Genomic DNA, 23,918 nt, shown 5'->3' on the forward strand with positions numbered 1-23,918 from the left:
AGTAAAAGCACTCAAAGGGAAAAAAGAAACCTTAATGTCAAAGGAGCAAGAGCTAAAACTGACATCTGCCTTCTCAACAAAAATGATGGAAGCCAGAAGACAATGCAGTGGCATCTGCAAAATGCAGAAGGAATGCCTGCTTTCGTAGAATACCGTACTTGGTGAAAATACCCTTCAAAGGTGAACACAAAAGAAAGATGCTTTCAGTCCAACAAAAACAGATTTCTTTTTTACCAGTGTACTTGTGATGAAAAGATTGTTTTAAAAAGTTCTGCATGAAGTTTGTTTTTTTAAAAGATTATTAAAATTGACGAACCTCTGACAAGGCTGACATAAAGAAAAGGCATAAATTAGCTATATCAGGAGTTTTTAAAGGGGTGTATCACTAAAGATCCCATAATTATGAAAACAGTGATGAGGAGATTACAGATTACTGCTCTGTATAGTACTACTCTATAAATTAGAAAATGTTGATGAAATGGTCAAAATCTTAGAAAAACATCACTTACTAAACTGACATAAGAAAAAGTAGTAGGAAATCCTGATAGTCTGTAATTTAAATATTTTTCTCAAAGGAAATGCCAGGAGGCCCAGATAGTTTCATCATGAAATCTCCCAAACATTTAAGGAAGAAATAACACCAATCTTACATATTCATACAGAGACTAGAAAAAAGACTAGAAAAAAGGGTAAACCTTCTTAGATCATTTAAGAGGCCATTAGGTATACCTTTGATACCTAATTCTTGCAAGGACATTAAAAGACAGGAAAATTAAAAGGTCAGTCTCTCTCATGAACCTCCATGCAAAAATCCAGAACAAAATCTTGGAAAACCTAATTCAGAGATACATTTATTTATTTTTTACTTATTTATTTTTGAGATGGAGTTTCACTCTTGTTGCCCAGGCTGGAGTGCAATGGCACGATCCTGGCTCACTACAGCCTCCGCCTCCGAAGTTCAAGTGATTGTCCTGCCTTAGCCTCCCAGGTAGCTGGGATTACAGCCACGCGCCACCACGCCTGGCTAATTTTGTATTTTTAGTGGAGGTGGGGTTTCTCCATGTGGGTCAGGCTGGTCTCGAACTCCTGACCTCAGATGATCTGCCCACCTTGACCTCCCAAAGTGCTGGGATTACAGGCATGAGTCACTGCGCCTGGCCTCAGAGATACATTTAAAAGATCATGTTAAATTGGGTTTATTCGAGGAATGCAAGGTGGTTTTAACTACTGAAACCAACCAGAGTTAATTTACCACATTAACAAAGGTATAAAAAGTATACAGTCATCTCAGTAGATGACAGTAAAATATATTCAATAAAGATTAATACCTTTCTTAATGAAAAGTCTTAGAAAACTAGGAATAGAAGGGCAATTCCTTAATCTGATGAAGGGTCTCTATTATATATCTACATCATACGTCATACTTAATGGTGAAATATTGGACGTTTTCCCACAAGATTGTGAATGAGATAGGAATGCCCCATGTTGTCACTTTTGTTCAGCTCATTTCAAAAACAAGATCTAAAACTACTTTTGAAAACTGTATACCATTATATTTATGTGGGGCATGGATACATGGAATTATGTTTAATGCGATGTGGAGTAGGACCTCTGAGGGAAAGAATGCTTTGGAAAGCCTCACAATGGCCCTGCTCACTCATGTACACAGACAGATGTACCAGGATGTTCATTTCCTAATACTCAAATCAATATCAATGCCAGTATTAACAGAATCAATCAAATAAATTATGGCAATGAAAATAGCTAAAATCTACTGAATGTCTACTATGTACCAGGCCGTGTTTTGATTGTTTTAACTGGATTTAACTCTTATTTATTTATTTATTTATTTTGAGATGGAGTTTTGCTCGTTGCCCTGGCTGGAGTGCAATGGCACCATCTTGGCCCACTGCAACCTCCACCTCCTGGGTTCAAGCAATTCTCCTGCCTCAGCCTCCCAAGTAGCTGGGATTACAGGTGTGCACCACCACACCCGGCTAATTCTATATTTTTTTAGTAGAGATGGGATTTTACCATGTTGGCCAGGCTGCTCTTGAACTCCTGACCTCAAGTGATCCACCCGCCTCGGCCTCCCAAAGTGCTGGGATTACCGGCATGAGCCACCGCACCCGACCAGATTTAACTCATTTAATCCCCCCAACAATCTTCTGGGGTAGGTACTATTTATATCAGTGCCATTTTATAGATAAAGAAAATGAAGCACAGAGAATGAAGTAACCCAGAGTCTTGCAGCTAGTTGGTGGCTATCTGGCCTCAGAGCCCTGTGCTTGGCCTCTTGTGTGACACTTCCCATGAGAAGCCACCAAGAAGGTAGGTAGAGAATGACCAGTAAGTGAAAGAAGCAAAGCGGTATGCAAAGCAATGGAATCCTGTGATAACATTTGTGTTTTTAGAATAACAGAGGGTTTTTCTTCAAGGTTTTTCCTTGAATAATATCACTCTCACCTGCATTCTAAAATGCTTTTTTTTAATGGGGGTAGAACAAATATACCATGAAAACTACCCTCTTAACAAATTTTTAAGTACGGTTAACTATAAGCACAATGTTGTACAGCAGATCTCCAGAAACTTTTTCTAAAATTTCAACTTTATTTCAGATTCAGGGTACATGTGCAGGTTTGTTACATGGGTATATTGTGGGATGCTGAGGTTTGGGGTACAATTGATCCCATCATTCAGGTGGTGAGCATAGTATCCAATAGGTAGTTTTTCAACCCTTGTCCCCCTCCCCATTCTACCACTCTCCAATGTCTATTGTTGCCATCTTTTTGTCCTCTAGAACTTTTTTATCTTGCTTGACTGCAACTGTACCCACTGAACAACTCCCCACTTGCCCTCCCCACAGCCTCTGGCAGCCACCACTCTACTCTCTGCTTCTGTGAGTTTGACTGCTTTAGATTCTTCACTGATACAGTTTTGCTCTGTGTCCCCACCCAAATCTCATCTCGAATTGTAATCTCTGTAATCCCCATGTGTCTAGGGAGGGACTTGGTGGGATGTGAAGGGGGCCGTTTCCCCCATGCTGTTCTTGTGATAGTGAGTGAGTTCTCACGAGATCTGATGGTTTTATAAGTGTTTGACAGTTCCTGGTTTTATGTGTTTGACAGTTCCTCCTCCACACGCACTCTCTTTCTCTGTCACCCCCTTCCCCCACCTCCCTCCTGCCACCTTGTGAAGAAGGTGCCTATTTCCCTTTCCACCATGATTGTAAATCTCCTAAAGCCTCCTCAGCCATGCGAAACTGTGAGTCAGTTAAACCTCTTTACTCTATAAATTCCCAGTCTCAGGGAAGGTCTTTATAGCCTCGTGAAAACTGACTAATAGTGTAAATTTGTACTAGTAGAGTCGGGTACTGCTATAAAGATAGCCTGAAAATGTGGAAGTGACTTTGGAACTGGGTAACAGGCAGAGGTTAGAACAGTTTGGAGGGCTCAGAAGAAGATAGGAAGATGTGGGAAAGTTTGGAACTTACTAGAGACTTGTTGAATGGTTTTGACCAAAATGCTGATACGATGTGGAAAATGAAGTCCAGGGTGAGGTGGTCTCAGATGGGGATGAGGAACTTATTGGGATCTGGAGCAAAGGTCACTCTTGCTGTGTTTTAGCAAAGAGACTGATGGCATTTTGTCCCTGCCTTAGAGATCTGTGGAACTTTGAACTTGAGAGAAATTGATCTGAAATTGGAACTTATGTTTGAAAGGGAAGCAGAGCGTAAAAGTTTGGAATATTTGCAGCCTGACAGTGCAATAGGAATGAAAAACCAACTTTCTGGAGAGATACTCAAACCAGCTGCAGAAATTTACATAAGTAACAAGGAGCCGAATGTTAATCACCAAAACAGTGGGAAAAAATGTCCCCAGGACATGTCAGAGATCTTTGTGGCAGCCTGTCCCATCACAGGCCCAGGGACCTAGGAGTTAAAATGGTTTTGTGGCCTGGGCCCAGGGCCGCCCTGCTATGTGCAGCCTTGGGACTTGGTGTCCTGTGTCCCAGCTGCTCTAGCTCCAGTGGTGGTTAGAAGGGGCCAATGTACAGCTTGGGCCATTGCTTCAGAGGGTGCAAGCCCCAAGTCTTGGTGGCTTCCATGTGGTGTCGGGCCTGTGCGTACACTGAAGTCAAGAACTGAGGTTTAGGAACCTCTGTCTAGATTTCAGAGGATGTGTGGAAATGCCTGGATGACCAGTCAGAAGTCTGCTGCAGGGATGGAACCCTCATGGAGATCCCCTACTAGGGCAGGGCAAAAGAGAAATGTGAGGTTGGTGCCCCCACACAGAACCCCCACTGGGGCACTGCCTAGTGGAGCTGTGAGAAGAGGGCCACCGTCCTCCAGACCCCAGAATGGTAGATCCACTGACAGTGTGTACCGTGCACCCAGAAAAACCACAGGCACTCAACGCCAGCCCATGAAAGCAGCTAGAAGGGGTGTTGTACCCTGCAAAGCCACAGGGATGGAGCTGCCCAAGACCATAGGAGCCTACCCCTTGGATCAGTGTGACCTGATGTGAGACATGGAGTCAAGGAGATCGTTTCAGAGCTTTAAGATTTAATGACTGCCCCACCGGGTTTTGGACTTGCATGGGGCCTGTGGCTTCTTTATTTTGGTCAGTTTCTCCCATTTGGAACAGGAGCATTTATTAATGCCTGTACTCCCATTGTATCTTGGAGGTAACTGACTTGTTTTTATAGCAGCGTGAAGCGGACTAATACACTCACATACATGGAATCATGCAACATTTGTCCTTCTGTGACTGGCTTCTTTGACTTAGCATAATGTCTTCAAGGCTCATTTATGTTGTAGCATGGAACAGGATTTCCTTTTTATGGGTGAATAATATTTCCATTTTATGGGTGAATAATATTCCATTGTATATTATATACCATCTTTTCTTCATCCATTCATCTGGTGGTGGACACTTGGGTTGCATCCACCTCTTAGCTTTTGTGAATAACACCACAGTGATCATGAGAGTGTAAATATCTCTTTGAGATTCTGTTTTCACATCTTTGGGATAAATACCTAGAAGTGGCATTGCTGGATCATTTGATAGTTCTATTTTTATGTTTTTGAGGGGAACCTCCATACTGTTTTCCATAATGGCTACACCATTGTACGCTCTCATGAACAGTGCACAAGGGTTTCTCTGCCTCCTCACCAGCACTTGTTTTTTTCTGGGTTTAATGATGGCCTTCCTAACAGGTGTGAGGTGGCATGTCACTGTGGTTTTGATTTGCATTTCCCTGATGATTAGTGATGTTGAGCATCTTTTCATATACTTGTTGGCCATTCAAAATAGAATGCTTTTACACACATCCTTGAATATAGAGAACGTTCCAGGAAAGATTCACAAAGCTGATTAGTAATGAGTACTCTTGGGAAGGAGAACTGGGGTGCAGGAATGAAAGGGAGACTTTCTCTTCACTATTTGCCCTTTTTGTTTCTTTTGAGGATTGTGTCTATTGCATATATTACCTATTTGAATAAATGAGTTAATTAAAAACTCTCCCAGTTATTCCACTGTGTTTAAGAACTGTTGGACACACACGCACGCGCACACACACACACACGCACCTGTGTTGGTGCTGTTCTTGATGTTACAAGCTCACCATTCTGGTGCCCCCCCCCCCGGTTTTTACAGAGGCATCTGGCTTAGAGCAGTGTGCGGTCGGCCAGCAAAGGGATGACTCAATGCTTAGACCTTCCTGACCTTCCCCTCTCAGGTAAATTATATAAACATAAAAGACTTTTGATTTACTGCAGTTTCAACCCCAGAATAATGGACGTGTCATGGACGTTAGATCCAGCAGTGCAGCCGACACAAGGAATAAATGTCTTATCTCCTGCCAGCTCCACCTCTTAGTGTGCTTGTGCTAGGGAGACAGGAACTTTGTTGCTGATTTTTTTAAGACATAGGGTCTTGCTTTGTTGCCCAGGCTGGTCTTGAACTCCTGGCCTCAAGCAATCCTCTCACCTAAGCCTCCCAAAGCATGTGAACTACCATGCTTGGCCAAAAAAACCATTCTTTTAATTGCCAAGATGCATACTAAAGTTGAGACCACAACAACTATTGCCCTGAAGTAAATACCTCATTGACGATACTCCCCACTTAGCCCCCTCCAGGCACCTGTCTGCTTGGATGATTCTATTTACTGTAATAACAAAGGATCACAGTGACAATTGCTTGCTTCCAGCAATCCCCAGAAGTTGCTTGTCAACACTGAGGTCATCAGAAGCTGCAGAAACAGGGATTAATGGGCTGTTTTTGTTCTCTTTAGTGATGTAAATACTGTTTTTCTCTGCTATTTAGAGCTAATTAGCCCCACTCCCAACTTTAGTACCCATAATTGGTGGCTGTGAGCTGTAGAAGGATTGTTTTCTTCCGTGAGTATTTGTGGGTCATGGGCAGCAACTGTGGGCCTGGTCTCTGGTTTGCTGTGTAGCTCTAAACAAGGCACTTAGTTCTCTTAGCTCCAGTTTCCCCTATAACTATAGACAATCTTTGAAAGGTTTCTCCTGTTCTATATTTTTATGGTCCTTTATGAAATATCATCTGGCCAGGTATCAGGGCATGCTCCTTTAGTCCTAGCTACTCAGGAGGCTGAGGTGGGAGGATCACTTGAGCCCAGGAGGTTAAGTCCAAATCCAGCCTGGGCAACATAGCGAAACCCCTTATCTAAAAAAGAAAAAGAAATACCATCTAGAGGATTCAGTCTATTTCATTATCTGTTTTGATTCTGACTAATATGACAGCAGAATGAGCCTTGAAAGAATTAAGGGAGGAGACCACCCCTCATATTGTCTTATGCCCAATTTCTGCCTCCAAAGAAAGAAGAAGTAAAAACTAAAAGGCAGAAATAAAATCCACAAGCAGACAGCCCGGCGTCACACCCTGGGCCTAGTAGTTAAAGATCGACCCCTGACCTAATCAATTATTTGCATAAGAAAAGCACTGTGAAGATCCCTGTCCTGTTCTGTTCCGTTCTAATTACTGGTGTATGCAACCCCCAGTCAGGGTACCCTGCTTGCTCAATCGATCACGACCCTCTCACGAAGACCCCCTTAGAGTTATGAGCCCTTAAAAGGGACAGGAATTGCTTATTCGGGGAGCTCGGCTCTTGAGACAGGAGTCTTGCCGATGCTCCCGGACGAATAAACTCCTTCCTTCTTTAATTTGGTGTCTGAGGGGTTTTATCTGCAGCTCTATCTGCTACAGAATGATTTCTACTTTTTTACTGAACCAGGCCCTGTGGCTGGAATGGCCTTTCTCATGTAAAATAGTTCTTCTTGGTTCCCAGATTCTTGCCTGCCGCTGCCTGTGACCTGATCATCACATGAGGCGTTTTCCTGCCACTCTCTCTCTGTCTCTCTCTCAGATGTCTGTCAATTAAAACAAAACATTACCTGAGGGCAGGTAATGTCTTTCTCCAGGTAAGGGCAATTTCATAAGGTCCTTAGAAAGGTGCATGCTTGGTTTAATGCTCTGATGACATCGTCTTGAAATTCACAATAATTTTTGAACAAGAGTTGATTCAGATATACATCCTATAAAGGATGTAGTGGTCCTGCCTGGAGAATCCACGTCCCTATTGCATTTTCATTACATCAGAACATATATATGTTTATACTTGAGGATAAAATGAGAACTGTATTGTACTAGAGTATGATGTTTGATGGCAATCAAGAGCCTCTTCTTCAGGAATAGGTGATTATGTGGTCGTTCCCACAGATCTTCGAAAGGGAAGGACCTAGGAACTGAAGCCAGACCCCCACCTCTGCAAGAGTTCCTTGCTGGAGTCACTCAGCAGACCCCCCCTCTCTGGACTTTGGGGACGTGAGACTGCTGAGCACCTCCACTAGAGGGAAAGTGGAAGTGGCCCCAAGAAAGAGGGAACCACGAAGCAGTTTCAGGTATCATGTCTCTAACAGTAAGAAATCAGAAAAACATAGGGCTGATCAGCTTTGATTGTTCCTTCTGTTTTGTTCTCCTGGCCAATTGACTTCGACAAATATTTGCTGCATGAAAATAATTAAGATGCAGTGCCCGTCTTCAGTGAGTTTAAAAGGAGGATGCTGGACAGTAAGTAGTGTGCAAGATGAAATTAAGAGCTGTAAAAAAACAATACTGAATAGACAAAGTACTTGAGAGTTGTTAGTTGTCATAAGAAGTCTAGAGAGAAGTAGAAGTTCAGGGAATGTGGGTGGTAGTGTGTGTCTGGACTAGACTGTGGGCTTGCTAAGGCCAGGGACTCTTCCGTATATATGTATGGTAGGCTGTCTGTCAGTATTTGTTGGGTGGATGGATAGGTGACTAGGACATTTCCAGCTGGAAGGCAGGTTGGAGCCATGTTGCAAATCTTCATTGCTAAGGAAGAGGTTTGTGCTTTATTTTGGTAAAGCACTCAGGAGCCACCAAGTTTGTGGGATTTTGTTCCTGTTTGTGAGTTATGGTACAGTGAGATTGGACCCATATTTTAAGGAGGAGTCATCAGAAAACAGTGGCATATAAGGATTAGAGAGGCATTTTGAAATCAGTGTTTAAGGAGGACTTTTGCAGGGATGTGAAGGAGGGCTTGGCAGAGGGAGAGGACTGCAAGGCCAGCAGGGTGGTCACTAAGAGCTGGTCTTTGCTGCCACACCTCTGTCACCTCCTCCCTTTTCGGTGCCCCTGGTCATGCAGGTTACAGTAAACCTCTTTCAACTGTTTCCTCTCTCATGTCTTCCTCCTTTTTCGTGTTGGTTAATCTTCTGAAGCACTGAGCACATACTGCTGCAGACTTTGCAGAAATTTCCCATGACTCTGTCATCCTCACTCCTCATCCTGATCTTCTAGATGCTCCACTACTTAGCACCACCCCTGCCTACCTGCCAGAATGGCCCGGCCTCTCCCTCCACCTGAACCTGTTTTAGTCCGTGCCTTAGCAATATTGCACAAGCATATTTGAGTGTAAGTCTTTGTGTATAAGGTTCTAACTTGAATTGTCTTCCTTTTGTCCTTTCACGTGCTAAATACTGTTCTCTTTATTTAAAGGTCAAAACTTTCATGAAGTTATAGCTAACACCTGGCAGCATTGACATCTCCCTTCTCCCTTTTTTTTCTTTTTCTTTTCTTTTTTTTTTTTTTTGAGACAGATCCTCACTCTGTCACCAAGGCTGGAGTACAGTGGCGTGATCTGGGCTCACTGCAACCTCTGCCTCCCGGGTTCAAGGGATTCTCATGCCTCAGCCTCCCAAGTAGCTGGGATTATAAAGGCATGCACCATGACACCCAGCTAATTTTTGTATTTTTTTTAGTAGAGATGGGATTTCACCATTTTGGCTAGGCTGGTGTCAAACTCCTGATCTGCCCACCTCAGCCTCCCAAAATGCTGGGATTGCAGGTGTGAGCCACCATGCCTGGCCAACATCTCCCTTTTCTGACTTCGGTGTCTTACACTGTTTCCAGTGTTTAATTTCTGTACTGCTTTGTGGTGTGGATAACTTCTGCACAATATGTGCCTTTATCTCCATTTATGCTGTAATTTAGTGGACAGTAAATGTTCAGCTTACATTTGGTATCTCTCCCAGCCCCTTGCATTGTGCAACACACATAACATTTCACTCAGTAAAACTTATGAATGAGTATGCTCATTCATATACAATATGAATGTATTGTTTATCAATATACAAAATTGGCTACTTTTGGAGTAATAGCTTTTTTTTTTTTTTTTTTTGGGAGACAGTCTCACTGCAACCTCTGCCTCGGGTTCAAGTAATTCTCCTGCCTCAGCCTCCCAAGTAGCTAGTAGTAGCTTTTTAATAAATATTATAATTACTAATAAGGGTACTGTCAAAGGATTTATGAAAGTCTGAATGAATAAGCTAGGTCTTATTGTTATACTTTTGGATGTAGCCTATATTTGCACCCAAATAGATGAAGTCATATATTTCAGAGGTTTAATTTAAAGCCTCAGATATTATATATTGTCCTGTTTATATGCATGAGATTTAAATAATCAAAAGAGGTTTTAAAAACCAGAATTAGTGCTATTCTAAAATTCTCCTTTTCATTATACCAGAAATGCATACAGGAAGGCTGTGTGTATATTAATATGCTATTGATGTTTTATCTTTCATGGTGAAAAGTTAAATTAGTAAAATCAATTTATTTCAATTTTACATTTATCTCATTGAGATAAAGCAATGGCAGGATATCTGGTATTTTTAATATGACCTTCCAATATACCTTGAAATTTTTTTTTATTATTTTTTAGAGATGGGGGTCTCGCTCTGTTGCCCAGGCTGGAGTGCAGTGGTATAATCATAATTCACTACATCCTTGAACTCCTCGCCTCAAGCAGTCCTCCCACCTCAGCCTCCTGAATAGCTGGGACTACAGGTATGTGCCACCATGCCCAGCTTATTTATTTATTTATTTATTTCAGAGTCGAGGTCTCACTATGTTTCCCAGGCTGGTTTCAAGCTCCTGGGCTCAGGTAATCCTCCTGCCTCAGCTTTCCAAAGTGCTGGGATTACAGACGTGAGCCACTGTGCTGTGCCAGTCTCTACCTTTTAAATGTTATTTAGATACTGATATAGTCTTGAAACCTGTAGAATGCTTTTGTATAGATATCCTTAATTCAAATGAGATTGAATTAAAGGTTCTAGCCTGAATTATATTTACACAAATAAAAGACTAGATGGATGAGCAACAGATGGATTTTAAAACAAAATGTAGCAAAACTCTCCCCAGACTCATGACAGTCAGGAGGCACAATTTCATGTTTATTTCACACTGTGAGACATCAAATATGTTATTAATGTAACTAATGTGGTTGTTTCTTCAGATTCTGGCTGAATAAACTAGACATGTGCTTTTCTAAAGTAGGCATTTATTTCTTGTGAATTTGAGGATTCTGAACATTAGCATCTTCTCCTTAACATGTGCTCTTCTCTCTAACCAGTGTGGAAAGAAGAAACCCTCTGGTGGCCTTGGCCCAGGAATATGGCGGTTTCAAGTGCAACGCTGTAGTGAAATGGTACCAGAAGAAGACAGAAGGTTATGTGGTAAGGGACAACGTCAGCCAGCTTCCACCAGCCCTGGGCAGTAGTAGTCCTGTGCCAGTACATGTTCCATGTGTGCCTGTGCTTGGTGGGCCAATATGCATGTAATTATCATCTTTCTATTCTCCTAGACAGAAGGCATATGCAACGGGAAGCCAGTTTGCACTCCACCCAGCAAACATATGAGTGCATGCAGAGCTGCATCTCCCTAGGGAAGGGGGACCTTTTCCTTTGCTCAAAGTGTTACCGACCACGGGTTCTTAGGCTCTTGAGGCAATAGAAATTCTCACCAGGACAAAAGAGTTTTCCTAGCAAGGCTTTATTGGAGCATATGCCCAGGCACAAGGGAGGAAGCACAGGAGAGGGAGGATTCTCTGACTGACTCCCTGAAATGAGCTGATAGGGATTTCTTTTATTAGGCAATTGTGCAGAAATTGATGTCAAGGTAGGGAATGTGGGCTGGGCAGGGTAGAGAACGTGAGTGGAGGGGACGTGAGTCAGCTTATCTGCTGGCAATGGTTGTCTTGAGTAATGGGCCACCTAGTGCTCTGGTTAGTGGCAGCAAGGCTGTATGAATCAGTTGTTTAGCATTCCTTCCTGAGGTGGGATACTTGCAACCTTGGTTGGATATTTTGGATCTCCTAAAGCCAGTTCCTGTAATCTTTTAAGTAAAAGGCAAGGTTAAACATTATGAGAGCACCGAAGAACAATATAGAATGGCTGTTTTCTTTGCGTGACTGTTAGTGGGTATGGCGTCAGTGAGGTAGTGGTGTGGGTTTTATGATCAGTGGGAATGCATGAAAGAATGCTGTAGTGGGGCCTCCACCCAAGGAGACAGCTTTTGCTAAATTACACTCCCAAAGAAGAGTGCTTTGCCTAATTCATATAAAGGCCCTACATAAATGAGCCACCAAAACTTCTCCAAATATTTTCTTTCTATTGCTTTCAGGGTTGTTTGCATTTAGTTTAAAGAGCTTTTGTTTACTAGGACAGTATCTGTTTTCTGTTCAGAAAAGGAATTAATATCTGGTATAAGTTTAAGTTTTTTGTGCATGTGAAACACTATACACAAAGATAAAAATGCACAAAATGTAAATGATAGTTTTTTGTTGTTGTTGTTTAAGAGATGGAATCTCACTCTGTTGCCCAGGCTGGTGTGCAGTAGCGTGATCTTGGCTCACTGCAACCTCTGCCTCTCAGGTTCAAGCAATTCTCCTGCCTCGACCTCTGGAGTGGCTGGGATTACAGGCGTGAGCCACCACACCTGGCTAATTTTTGTATTATTAGTAGAAATGGGGTTTCACCACGTTGGCCAGGCTGGTCTCAAACTCGTGACCTCAGGTGATCCGCCAACCTCAGCCTCCCAAAGTCCTGGGATTACAGGCATGAGCCACCACTCCTGGCCTCAAATGATAGTCTCTTGAACTATGAGGAAGTGAAAAGTCATACAGTCTCCACTCGCATCCAGAAGAAGAGCATCGCCAGCTCCCACAGACCTTCCTACAACTTTCCCATCATAACCTCTCACTACTCCCTAAGATAACCCAGCTCCCACAGACCTTTCCTATAACTTTCCCATCATAACCCCTTACTACTCCCTAAGATAACCATTGTCCTCAATTATTCTCCTTATGGATTTTCACAAAAGTATACAGCCCCAAATATTATGTTAGTATTGCTTGCATTTGAATTTTATTACAAATGGAATTTTAAAAACTATGTAATTTTGCATCTATCTTTTTTATTTTTTTGGTTTTAGGGAGCGGAGAGTTTAATAGGAAGAAAGATGGGAGAAGGCAGAAAATGGAGGCTCCCCTGTACAGAGATGGAGGGGGGCTTTTTTTTTTTACACAGTATTGAATCAGTGAGATTTATTCATGTTGTCACCTATACTGTAATTTGTTCATTTTCTTCACCATTTAGTAACCCATTGTAGGATTATAGCATTATTTAGTTATCCATTCTATTATTGATAGATAGTTGAGTCAAGTCCAGTTTGGGGCTAAGGTGAATAGTGCCGTTATGTTCTTGTTGATGTCTCTTGAAACACATATGTGCTTGTTCCTGTTGGTTACATACTTCGGAATGGAATTCCTGGGTCTTAGGGTATGCATACATTCTAGGATAATACCAAACAGATGCCTGAAGTATTTGTATAATTTATGTCTTCTCAGCAATTTATGAGAGGTCAATTTCTGTGCATTTTCATCAACACTTGGTAGCATCAGTCTTTTTACTGGAGGTCATGTGGGTAATGTGTAGTAGTGTCTCATTGTGGTTTTGATTTGCATTTTTCTTTTGGCAGTGGAGATTGAGCACCTTTTCATATGCAAATTGGCCACGTGGATAGTCCCTTCTGGGATGCACCTGCTCAGGTTTTTTGCCCACTTTATTTGTTTGTTTGGCGGTGGGGAGGGTGAGTATTGGCTCTGTAAACAGGATATGAACTTTTGTCCATTTTAAGAATCAGATGTCATTCTCTTCCTTATTGCTTTTAAGAGTTCTTTATGTATTCTCCACTAAGTCCTTTGTCAAATACATATATGGCAAATACCTTCTCCCAGTGTGCCTTAAATTTTTTTCTTTTGATGAACAAAGTTCTTAATTTTAATTAAGTCTAATTTATCAGTCTTTCATCTAATGGTTAGTGCTTTTTGTATTCTGTATAAGAAATTGTTTATTTATGGCCGGGCATGGTGGCTTACGCCTGTAATCTCAGCACTTTGGGAGGCCGAGGTGGGCGGATCACGAGGTCAGGAGATTGAGACCATCCTGGCTAACACGGTGAAACCCCGTCTCCACTAAAAATACAAAAAATTAGCCGGGCATGGTGGCGGGCGCCTGTAGTCCCAGCTACTCACGAGGCTGAGGCAGGAAAATGGTGTGAACCCGGGAGGCAGAGCTTGCAGGGAGCTGAGATCATGCCACTGCACTCCAGCCTGGGCAACAGAGTGAGACTCCATCTCAAAAAAAAAAAAAAAAAAATTGTTTATTCATGGATCATAAACATATTGTCTCACTTTTTCCTGTAAAAGCTTTATTGTTGTATCTTTCCCACTAAATAGAAACTGGTTTCTCTTTAAAATCACCAATTCCTACTGCATTCTTACAATATTTTGCCAAACTTTCTGACGATTCTGGCACCACAACACTCCCTTCCCAGCCTCAAGCTTTTTCGGGAGGTGGGGAGAGAAAGAAGGTGGAAGGAAAAACCCAGTCTCAGCCAAGATGCAGCCCAGATAGTAAATTAGCAGAACTGGGAGTCTCTGTCATATCAGCAGTCAGATGTCTTAAAACCAGAATCTACCCAGAGTGTATGTATCTTGTGTCTTTGCCATTATCTTCTTTTCACTTTATGTTTAAAAAAAAAAAAAAAAAAAAAAAAGAGGCCAGGCGCGGTGGCTCACGCCTGTAATCCCAGCACTTTGGGAGGCCGAGACAGGAGGATCACCTGAGGTCAGGAGTTCGAGACCAGCCTGGCTAACATGGTGAAACCACGTCTCTACTAAAAATACGAAAAATTATTTGGGCGTGGTGGCATGCACCTGTAATCCCAGCTACTCAGGAGGCTGAGGCAGGAGAATCGCTTAAACCCAGGAGGCAGAGGTTGCAGTGAGCTGATATCACACACCTGCACTCCAGTCTGGGCAACTGAGTGAAACATCATCTCAGAAAAAAAAAAAAAAAAAAAAAAAAAAAAAACCTCAGCACTTTGGGAGTCTGAGGCAGGAGGATTACTTGAGCCCAGGAGTTTAAGGCTGCCATGAGCTGTGATAGCTCCACTGCACTCCAGCCTGGGTGACAGTGACAGAGGGAGACACTGTCTCAAAAAAGGGAGGGAGGGAGGGGTCTATCATGTTACTGACCAGTAATAGAGGCTCCCAAAGTATAAACGTGCCTTAGACCCCTGTTTGTTCCTGTTTGTTCTTCCTGCTATTCTGTCCACTCTGCCTCTGCCCTGTTCCCAGACTGGACCATGCCATGAAGGAAGGTCCCTTGATTACAGCCTCCCTAGCCCATCAGCCACACTGCCAAGGACATGGGAAAGAATAAGAAGCCAGAGGGAGGCAGCTGCCAGCAGGAGATTTAGCATAAAGGAGATAGGAATGGTAATGAGAAATTGAAGAAAACAGTTAAAAGGAGCAATCATTCAAGAATGACACCACTGGCCAGGTGCAGTGGCTCACACCTATAATCCCAGCATTTTGGGAGTCCGAGGCAGGTGGATCACCTGAGGTCAGGAGTTCAAGACCAGCCTGGCCAACATGACGAAATCCTATTGCTATTAAAAAGTATATATATATAATATATATGTATATATATTATATATATATACACATACACACACACACACACACACACACATACACACACAAATTAGCCGGACTTGGTGGCACAGGCCTGTAATCTCAGGTACTTGGGAGGCTGAGGCAGGAGAATTGCTTGAACCCAGGTGGTGGAGGTTGCAGTGAGCCGAGATCGTGCCACTGCACTCCAGCCTGGGCAACAGAGTGAGACTCTGTCTCAAGAAAAAGGAAAAAAAAAAAAAAAAGAATGACGTCACTGATGCTACCTGTGCTGTCCCCCACCTGACAGAAATGGACTGAGGCAGCTGCCAGAGTGGATATGAAAAGGCAATTCACATTTTTGATGTAACCTTATTGTAATGAGATTGCAGTGAAGAGACAGAAAATAAGATGTTTCCAGTCATGATCCTAAGAATAGTATTTCCTGCTGGAGTGCTTTTTTTGTTTGTTTTTCTGAATGTCTTATATTAGTTTTCATAACATTTTACATTTAATGAAACCCGAAACTCATTTTGCCTGGAGTACTTTCCATTCGTTATTAAATCTCTGTAAGATTAGAAATATAAAAATGTGTCTGCTTCATTTACTCTTCACAAAATATTCTGTCTAGACCTGTTTGTGTAAGATGGCTCATAGGCTTGTTCTCTCAGAATTAGGAAGGCAAAAAGAACGGGTGAAAGTCAGATGGTTCATAGTCTTTTTGAAAACCAGTAGCCGTGTACCTTTTATTTTAGATTCAGGGGTGCAGGTTTGTTACATTGGTATATTGTGTGATGCTGAGGTTTGGGGTACAATTGATCCCGTCACTCAACTAATGAGAATAGTACCCAGTGGTTAGCTTTTCAGGCCTTGCTCCCCACCCTCCCTCACCTCTTTCGGAGTTCCCACTGTCTGTTATTCCCATCTTTTTGTCTCCATATACTTGATGTTTACCCTCATTTATAACTGAGGACATGAGGTATTTGGTTTTCTCTTCTTGCATTAGTTTGTTTAAGATAATGGCTTCCAGCTGCATCCATCTTGCTGCAAAAGACATGGTTTCCTTCTTTTTATGGCTGTGTAGTATTCCATGGTATATATGTACCATATTTTCTTTATCTAGTTTATCAATGATGGATATTTAGGTTCATTCCATGTCTTTGCTATTGTGACTCATGTTGGAATGAGCATACGAGTACATGTGTCTTTTTGGTACAATGATTTGTTTTCCTTTGGGTACATACCCAGTAATGAGATTGCTGGGTTTAATGGTAGCTCTGTTTGAAGATCTTTGAGAAATCTCCAAACTGCTTTCCACACTGGCTGAACTAATTTACATTCCCACCAACAGTGTATAAGTGTTCCCTTTTCTCTATAGCTTCACCAGCGTCTGTTATTTTTCAACTTTTATTTATTTATTTTTTTTTATTTTTCAACTCTTAGTGGCCATTCTGACTGATGAGAAGGCCATCTCATTGCAGTTTTGATTTGCATTTCTCTGATGATGAGTGACGATCAGCATTTTTTCATGTTTGTTGGCTACTCGTATGTCTTCTTTTGAGAAGTGTCTGTTCATGTCCTTTGCCCATTTTTTAATGGGGTTGTTTTTTGTTTGTTGATCTGTTTAAGTTCCTTATAGACTCTGGATATTAGATGCATAGTTTGTGAATATTTTCTCCCATTCTATAAGTTGTCTGTTTACTCTGTTGATAGTTTCTTTTGCTGTCCAGAAGCTCTTAATTAGGTCCCACTTGTCAATTTTTGGTCTTGCTGCAGTTGCTTTTGGGGACTTAGCCAAAATTTCTTTGCCAAGGCCAATGTCAAGAAGGGCATTTCCTAGGTTTTCTTTTAGTATTTTTGATAGTTTGAGGTCTTACATTTAAATCTTTAATCCATCTCCAGTTAATTTTTGTATGTGGTGAAAGGTAGGTGTATAGTTGCATTCTTGTGCATATGGCTAGCCAGGTATCTCAGCATCATTTACTGAATAGGAAGCCCTTTCCTGTTGCTTGTTTTTGTTGAAGATCAGATGATCATAGGTATGCAGCTTTATTTCTGGCTTCTGTAATCTGTTTCTGTTGGTCTTTGTTAATATATTATTCAATAATGAATTGAATTATATATTATTTCAACAATGAATTTTTATTGAGAGACCTCTTCAGCTCCAGGTAATTGCAGTTGCTGGGGATTACACAGTGAATGAAACAGGCAAAAGTTCCTGCTGTCATGGAACTTAAATTCTCAGGGGTACTGGCAGTTAATTAAAATTAAAAAGTAACGTGTACCGTATTTGAAGGTTGTATTGCTGTGGAGAGAAATAAAGCAGGAAAGGAGGATTGGGAATGTTGGGTGAATGGTACAGTTTATACACAGTGGTCAGGGAGGTGACATTCGAGCACTTGCTCCCCTTCCCTGAAGGGCTTTGGTGTCTGCATGAAGGTTTATTTCCCACCAAGGACTAGGTGTGGAGGGTCAGAGTAAGGAGGTCCTCACTGCCGTGACTGTGTGATTGGAGCTGAAGTGACACAATGGTGGCCGTCCCAGGTCAGCAGCACTGGGAAGTAAGCGTCACAGCCAGACCCACCTGCCGAGCCCCGAGCCAGCTGCCTGACATCTCGAGTGGCCCAGGATTGAGACCCAGTGAAAGGATGTGAGTCTGCCCTCACTATGAAGTGAGGCCCTCACTGAGCTCAAAATGATGCTCCTAGGAGACCCTTCCACACATTCTGCTCAACTCAGGCACCCTGGGATCTTTTTGGAATAAGTCACTCCTAGGAAGGCCCTGCAAATTACTCTCAGTCTTCACATTTCATGCTCCTGATGCCTGTTAGCTGTTTTCCAAGATAAAGGCAGCCCTGACCCAGGGAACCGCTACACCTCCTTTTCTTTCGTCTAAAAGTCTACTTTGAGCTCCTAGTTTTGTGTTATGATGGGAAAATCTCTATCTTGAATGTAATTACCAGTAAGAATTCTGAAAGGACAGAAAGCCAAAAGGGTGAATGTGACAGGCAGAATTCTAAGGATAACCCCCATGACTCTCCCTAGTATAATGTCCATCCCTTTATATGACACAGGGAGATGGTCTGGATGTGCCCCACCTAATCACAGAGCCCCTTAGAAGCCAAGCGATGTCTCTGGCTTGTGGCAGAAATCGGAGAAATTCAAAGTGTGAAAAGGACTCTTTGTGTTCTTAGTGGCTTGAAGAGGGAGGAGCACGTGAGAAGGAGCCGAGAAGGGCCCCTGGCTGACAGCCAGCAGGAAACAGGGACTTTCTAGCACTAAAGCATTAGTGCTGAGGTCCTTGCCATGGCCAGAAATTGTCACATGGGGCGCTCTGCAGTTTGGAGATTGACAGCTGCAAGTGTGGTGCCACCAGGTCCTTTGTCCTCTGTCCCTGGCCTGATGCCCTCATACCTCAGCTAGGCCAAGGGATTCTCAGTTTGCTTTGCCTTCTGCTTTCCCTCAGCTGGGGGATCTTGGGGTAAAAAGACACTCTGATGAATGTGTAGAATTCAGCTCTAAGTCTCTTCTAAGTCCTCTGTCACCTCCCAAGAAGCATCAAGAGGTACAGCTGCCTCGCCCCTTCATGGGTGACACCTTAGCTGTGCTCCCTGGGCCCTTTGCCAATTCTGGTGAATCAGGCAAGGGCAGGAATGGGGAGTCCATACATCTCACCTGCATCTCCAAAGCTGGAATCCATAATCCTTAGGAAGTTACAATGGGCCAAGTTTAAGAATTTTAAAGTCCTCTGGTTTCACGTGTCAGTTTAGAATATTAGAGCAGTATTGTAGCAGAAAAGAAAAGATGTAAAGTGACAGCAAAGTTCACTCTTGTGGAAAACATAACTTTGAAAACAGTTTGGCTAGAAATGGCCAAGTACTTTTATTGCTTTCATCTAAGTCATTGCATTAGTTTTCTTTCACTGGGTAACAAATTATCACAGACTTGGCAACGTAAACATTACATGTTCGTTAGCTCCCAGCAGGTCAGAAGTTTGGCTTGTGAGGCTGGGCTGTCCACTGAGGGTCCCCTGAGGCTGAAGTCAGGGCGTCAGCTGAGCAGCGCCCTCACCCTGAGACTCTGGGGAGAGCCTGCATCCATGCTTATCCAGGGATTGATGAGCTCTTTATGGTGGTAAGACCTAGGTCCCCATTTTCCCTCTGGCTGTTGGCCAGGAGTCACGCTCAGCTCCTAGATCGAGGCTGATCCCGCATGGCAGTGCCCTCATGGTCATGCCTCCAATCTCAGACTTCCTCTTCCACCAGCTGGAGAGAACTCTCTGCCTTTAAACATCCAATGTGATTAGGTCAGGCCCACCCGATCTTCTCCCTACCTTAGGATCAGTTCATTAATCAGCTAATCACATGTGTAAAATCCCTTTGCCATAGGTAATCTTGGGAATAACATCAGGTTGACACCAGGGAGTAGAAGTCATAGGGGCGTCTTATAATTCAGCCCCTCAGGCAGGGTTCGCAATGTGGACTATGGATTGGAACCACCTAGAGAGCTTTTAAAAATACCTGTGTCTGGGCCTAACCCTGGATCTAAAGAATCAAATTCTAATGTGGAGAACCCCAGGAACCAGGGTTTCTAAAAAGCTGCTGCTGTGGTCTGTTTGTGTTCCTCTTATCCCAACCCCAGATTGGTATGTTGAAACCTAATCACCGATGTGACCATGTTAGGCAGTGGGGCCTTAGGGAGGTGACTCAGTCCCCTCCTGGGGTGAGAGCCCTTATCCAAGAAACCTCAGAGCTGCTTTGCCTCTCTCACCGTGCGAGGACACATGGGAAGGTGTGACCTATGAACCAGGAAATGGGCCCTCACCAGACACGAAACCTGCCTTGACCCTGGACTGTCCAGCCTCCAGAACTGTGAACAAGAACTTTGTGTTGTTTATAAGCCACCCCACCCATGGTACTTCGTTGTAGCCACAGAATTGCCTAGGACAGCTACTCAGGTGATTCTAACATGCAGACAGCGTTGAGAACCTCTGATCTAAAACTCATGCCTAAGCCTGAGAGAACTCTTTCCAGTTCTGTGTCTCCAGTTGCCAGCCGTCTGCATGCTGTAAAAGATGAGAAACACAGTGGACATGACGATGGAGACATTGATGGCCTGAAGAAGAGACCACCACTCTTTCACCATCTAGGCCAGGAAAATTATCTGATCCTAAGGAACTGTGGAATTCTCTGTTATTTCTTGGTCCCAGTAATTCCACTCTATCAGGTTTCTGTTGCTGCAAAATGCTGCAAAGATAGTCATTTAAACAATGCCCATTTAGCAGCTCACAGTTTTGTACATCAGAAGCCCCTATGAGCCCAGGTAGGTTCTCTGCTCCATGTGTCCAGGTGTTGGCTGGGCTCTTACCTGGAGGCTCTTGGAAGGAATCTGATTCCAAGTTCACTCCAGTGTTGGCAGACTTCACCCTTTTAAAATTGCCCTATGACCTCAACCACATCACCATTGTCAGCCGCAAAGTCTAGGACATGGCAGAGCCCTAGGAACGCAGCCAAGGTGCGAGCCATGGAGGTGTGTGGTAGCTGTGCCTCGTCATGCTTCTTGGGAAGTGACAGAGGACTGAGAAGAGACCTAGGGCTGAATTTCACACTTTCATCAGGTGACTTACAGGCCAAGGTCCTTCAGCAAGGGGAAGGCAGAGGGCAAAGCAAACTGACCATCTCCTGCCTATCAGGACAAGGAGAGAGAGGACAAAGGACCCGGTGGCACCACACTTGCAGTTGTCAACCTCAGCACTTTAATGCTTTAGTGCTGGCCTGTCCCAGTCAGCCCACAGGCACCAAGGAAGAATGAAGATTCCATAGTTGGATTTGGATTCACTAGAGGCACCCCTTACGTCAAGCATCCTACAAGGCCAGACCTAAAGATTCTGAAGCCTCCTGACAGAGAAAGCCCTACACTGCCCATGGAGTGGGTCATTCACCTCACGACTCTTGAGTTCATTTACCTCTTAACAGAAATCCATTTTCCTATATCCTGTATGATAATAAGCAGATGTTATTTTCTATAACTAGCCTGTTTGCAAGCCTTGCTACCATAGTATACTTCATAGTTAAGGACTTCATTTATGAGAAACTAAACCAAAAACTATAGCAGATGGTTGAGTAGCTCAGGGAGCTACTTTCTCCTTCTCAGGACATTTTGAACAGAATGACTGTGATTTCTGATGAGTAAGTGAAGCACCACATGTTTAAACTCAAGTAAGACCTTTGCCCTCTTCTGATTATGCTTCTCCTCCCAGTACGTTTATAGTCGCTGGAGTATAATATCTTCTAACTGCCTCATCCTTTATGTGCCTTCAGTGAGGTCACTGACGTGAGATCATTGAGAAAAGACAATTTAGTAAGAGAATTTCAATGTCAGCAGGAATGTTTCTTCTCCAAGCACTCCTTGCACATCATTGTGATTCACGTTTTATCTTTTCATTGTAATCCAGGCTGAATCAACATTTGAGGGGCTTATGATTTTATTTTGCAAGCACTGGGCCCAGAGGAGTAGAGTCAGAGGATGAATGGAGCCTTGCTGAGGCTGCAGGAAGAGCAGGTGTTGGAGACTGGGCGCTGCTGTTGACGCTATTGACGGGGGCAGTGCTGCATCCAGAACTTTCAGTTCAGGGCAGCTTCAGGGTTGGGGGGTACATCATGGGGAAACTTCAGCCCCAACCTGAGACAGTCCATTAGGTGAGTCATGACTGTGGAATGACCAAACAAGTTCCAGTCCAAGGGATTGATGGAGGAGGGGCGGTCTTCAGGCTAACTCTGTGCACACATGTGTGCACTCAGTAAATATATTCTAAATACTTGCTGGATGCTGTGCTCAGCAACCAGGCCTAGACCCCCAGGAAAAAGGTGGGTCAAAGGCAGTGGGACAGACAATAAAGAAAGAGAAGGGGAAGGGGAACAGGCCCAAGGGCTGTGCAGAGAATTGCACAGGATGAACAGGAGTGCCTGGGGTGCTCCAGGTTGGGAAGGCCTGCTGAGGAGGTGACGTGTACACCTGCACCAGAATGAGAGGAAGAGCCAGCCCTGTGGAGATGGGGTGGAAGGATCCCAGGTACAGGGAGCAGTTAGAGCCAAGGGCCTGGGGCAGGAAGGAGCTTGCCATGTTAGGGGGACAGAAGAAGGCTCTGTGGCCAGGGTGATGGTTGGCTGGCACAGAGTGGGCGTGATGAGATTGGAGAGTTGAACCAATATTGCATCATAGGTTTATTATTTCTAGTGGAAATGGGGCTTCTGCGTGAGGGTTCAAAGCCCCCAAAAGGTGATGGCTGCCTGACCTTTGTTCCATCGCAGCTGGAAAGTGGCTACCCTTGAAGTCATGGACATCTTAGTGCCTGCGTTTGTCGCACCCCCCCATGTGTTGCCAAGGGATTTAATGTGGCAACCCTGCCTTCCCAGAGCATTGAACATCTTCTCTGCAGCACAGGCTCAGACAACCACCTCTGACTGTAGATCCTGGAGCTCAATGTGGTGAACTACTACATAAGTTAAAGTGGTTGGTTTCAATCATTAACAAGCATTGTAGGTGGTTATAAATAGCCAGAAATATTGAAATTGTTTTATAAACTAAATGTAAAATTGCTCAATCCCATTGGTCACCAAAGATATGCAAATGAAAGAATGAAATGCTATTTCTTTTCTTTTTCTTTTCTTTTTTTGACGGAGTCTCTCTCTATTGCCCAGGCGGGAGTGCAGTAGTGCGATCTTGGCTCACTGCAACCTCTGCCTGCTGTGTTCAAGCGATTCTCCAGCTTCAGCCTCCTAAGTAGTTGGGATTACAGGCATGTGCCACCACACCTGGCTAATTTTGTATTTTTGGTAGAGACGGGGTTTCTCCGTGTTGGTCAGGCTGGTCTTGAACTCCCGACCTCAGGTGATCCGCCCACCTCGGCCTCCCAAAGTGCTGGGATTACAGGCATGAGCCACTGTGCCCAGCGTGAAATGCTATTTCTTTGCTTACAATATTGGAAGTTTTTTAAAATGAAAAGGTGGTCCAAATGAGAATCCTACTACACCATTATTGGGAGTGCAGATGAATACTGCCTTTGGGGAGGACAATTTAGCCCTGTGTATCAGGAATCTTAAAAATGAGTATGTTCTTTAACACAGAAATTGTCTTTCTAGATATTTATGTGAAGGATATAGTCATGGATGCCTGTAAAGATGTAATTGCAAGTAAGTTCATAGTAGTTTTATTTATAATTATTTTAAAAGAACTGGAAATGGTATACATTTTTAACAATAGGGGAATCAACTAAATAAATTATGGTATACGTGTATGGTGGAATATTATAAAGCCCTTAAAAATCATGGGTTGGGAAAATCTATTTAAAGGCACAGGAAAAAATGTGCACAGTACGTTAAGTCAAAAAGCAGATTTTAAGTCTCGGGAGTATAATTTCAGTTTTGCAAAAGAGATCTATATAAATGTTAACATTGGTTATCTCTGGGTGAATATTTAAAATTTATTCATGCTTGTCTGTATTTTTATATTTTCTGCAATGAACATCATATATATATATATATATATATATATATATATATATGCGTGTGTGT

The 23,918-nt window shown here is 43.1% G+C and overlaps 1 pseudogene; it reads left to right on the forward strand.

Annotated features, from left to right (window-relative positions):
- The window catches only part of LOC131382574 (cytospin-B-like), a 109,303-nt pseudogene that overhangs the window by 23,770 nt on the left and 61,615 nt on the right, over nucleotides 1-23,918 (forward strand).

The sequence above is a fragment of the Hylobates moloch genome, unplaced genomic scaffold (assembly GCF_009828535.3).
Source record: "Hylobates moloch isolate HMO894 unplaced genomic scaffold, HMol_V3 SCAFFOLD_69, whole genome shotgun sequence".
Taxonomy (NCBI): Eukaryota; Metazoa; Chordata; class Mammalia; order Primates; family Hylobatidae; genus Hylobates; species Hylobates moloch.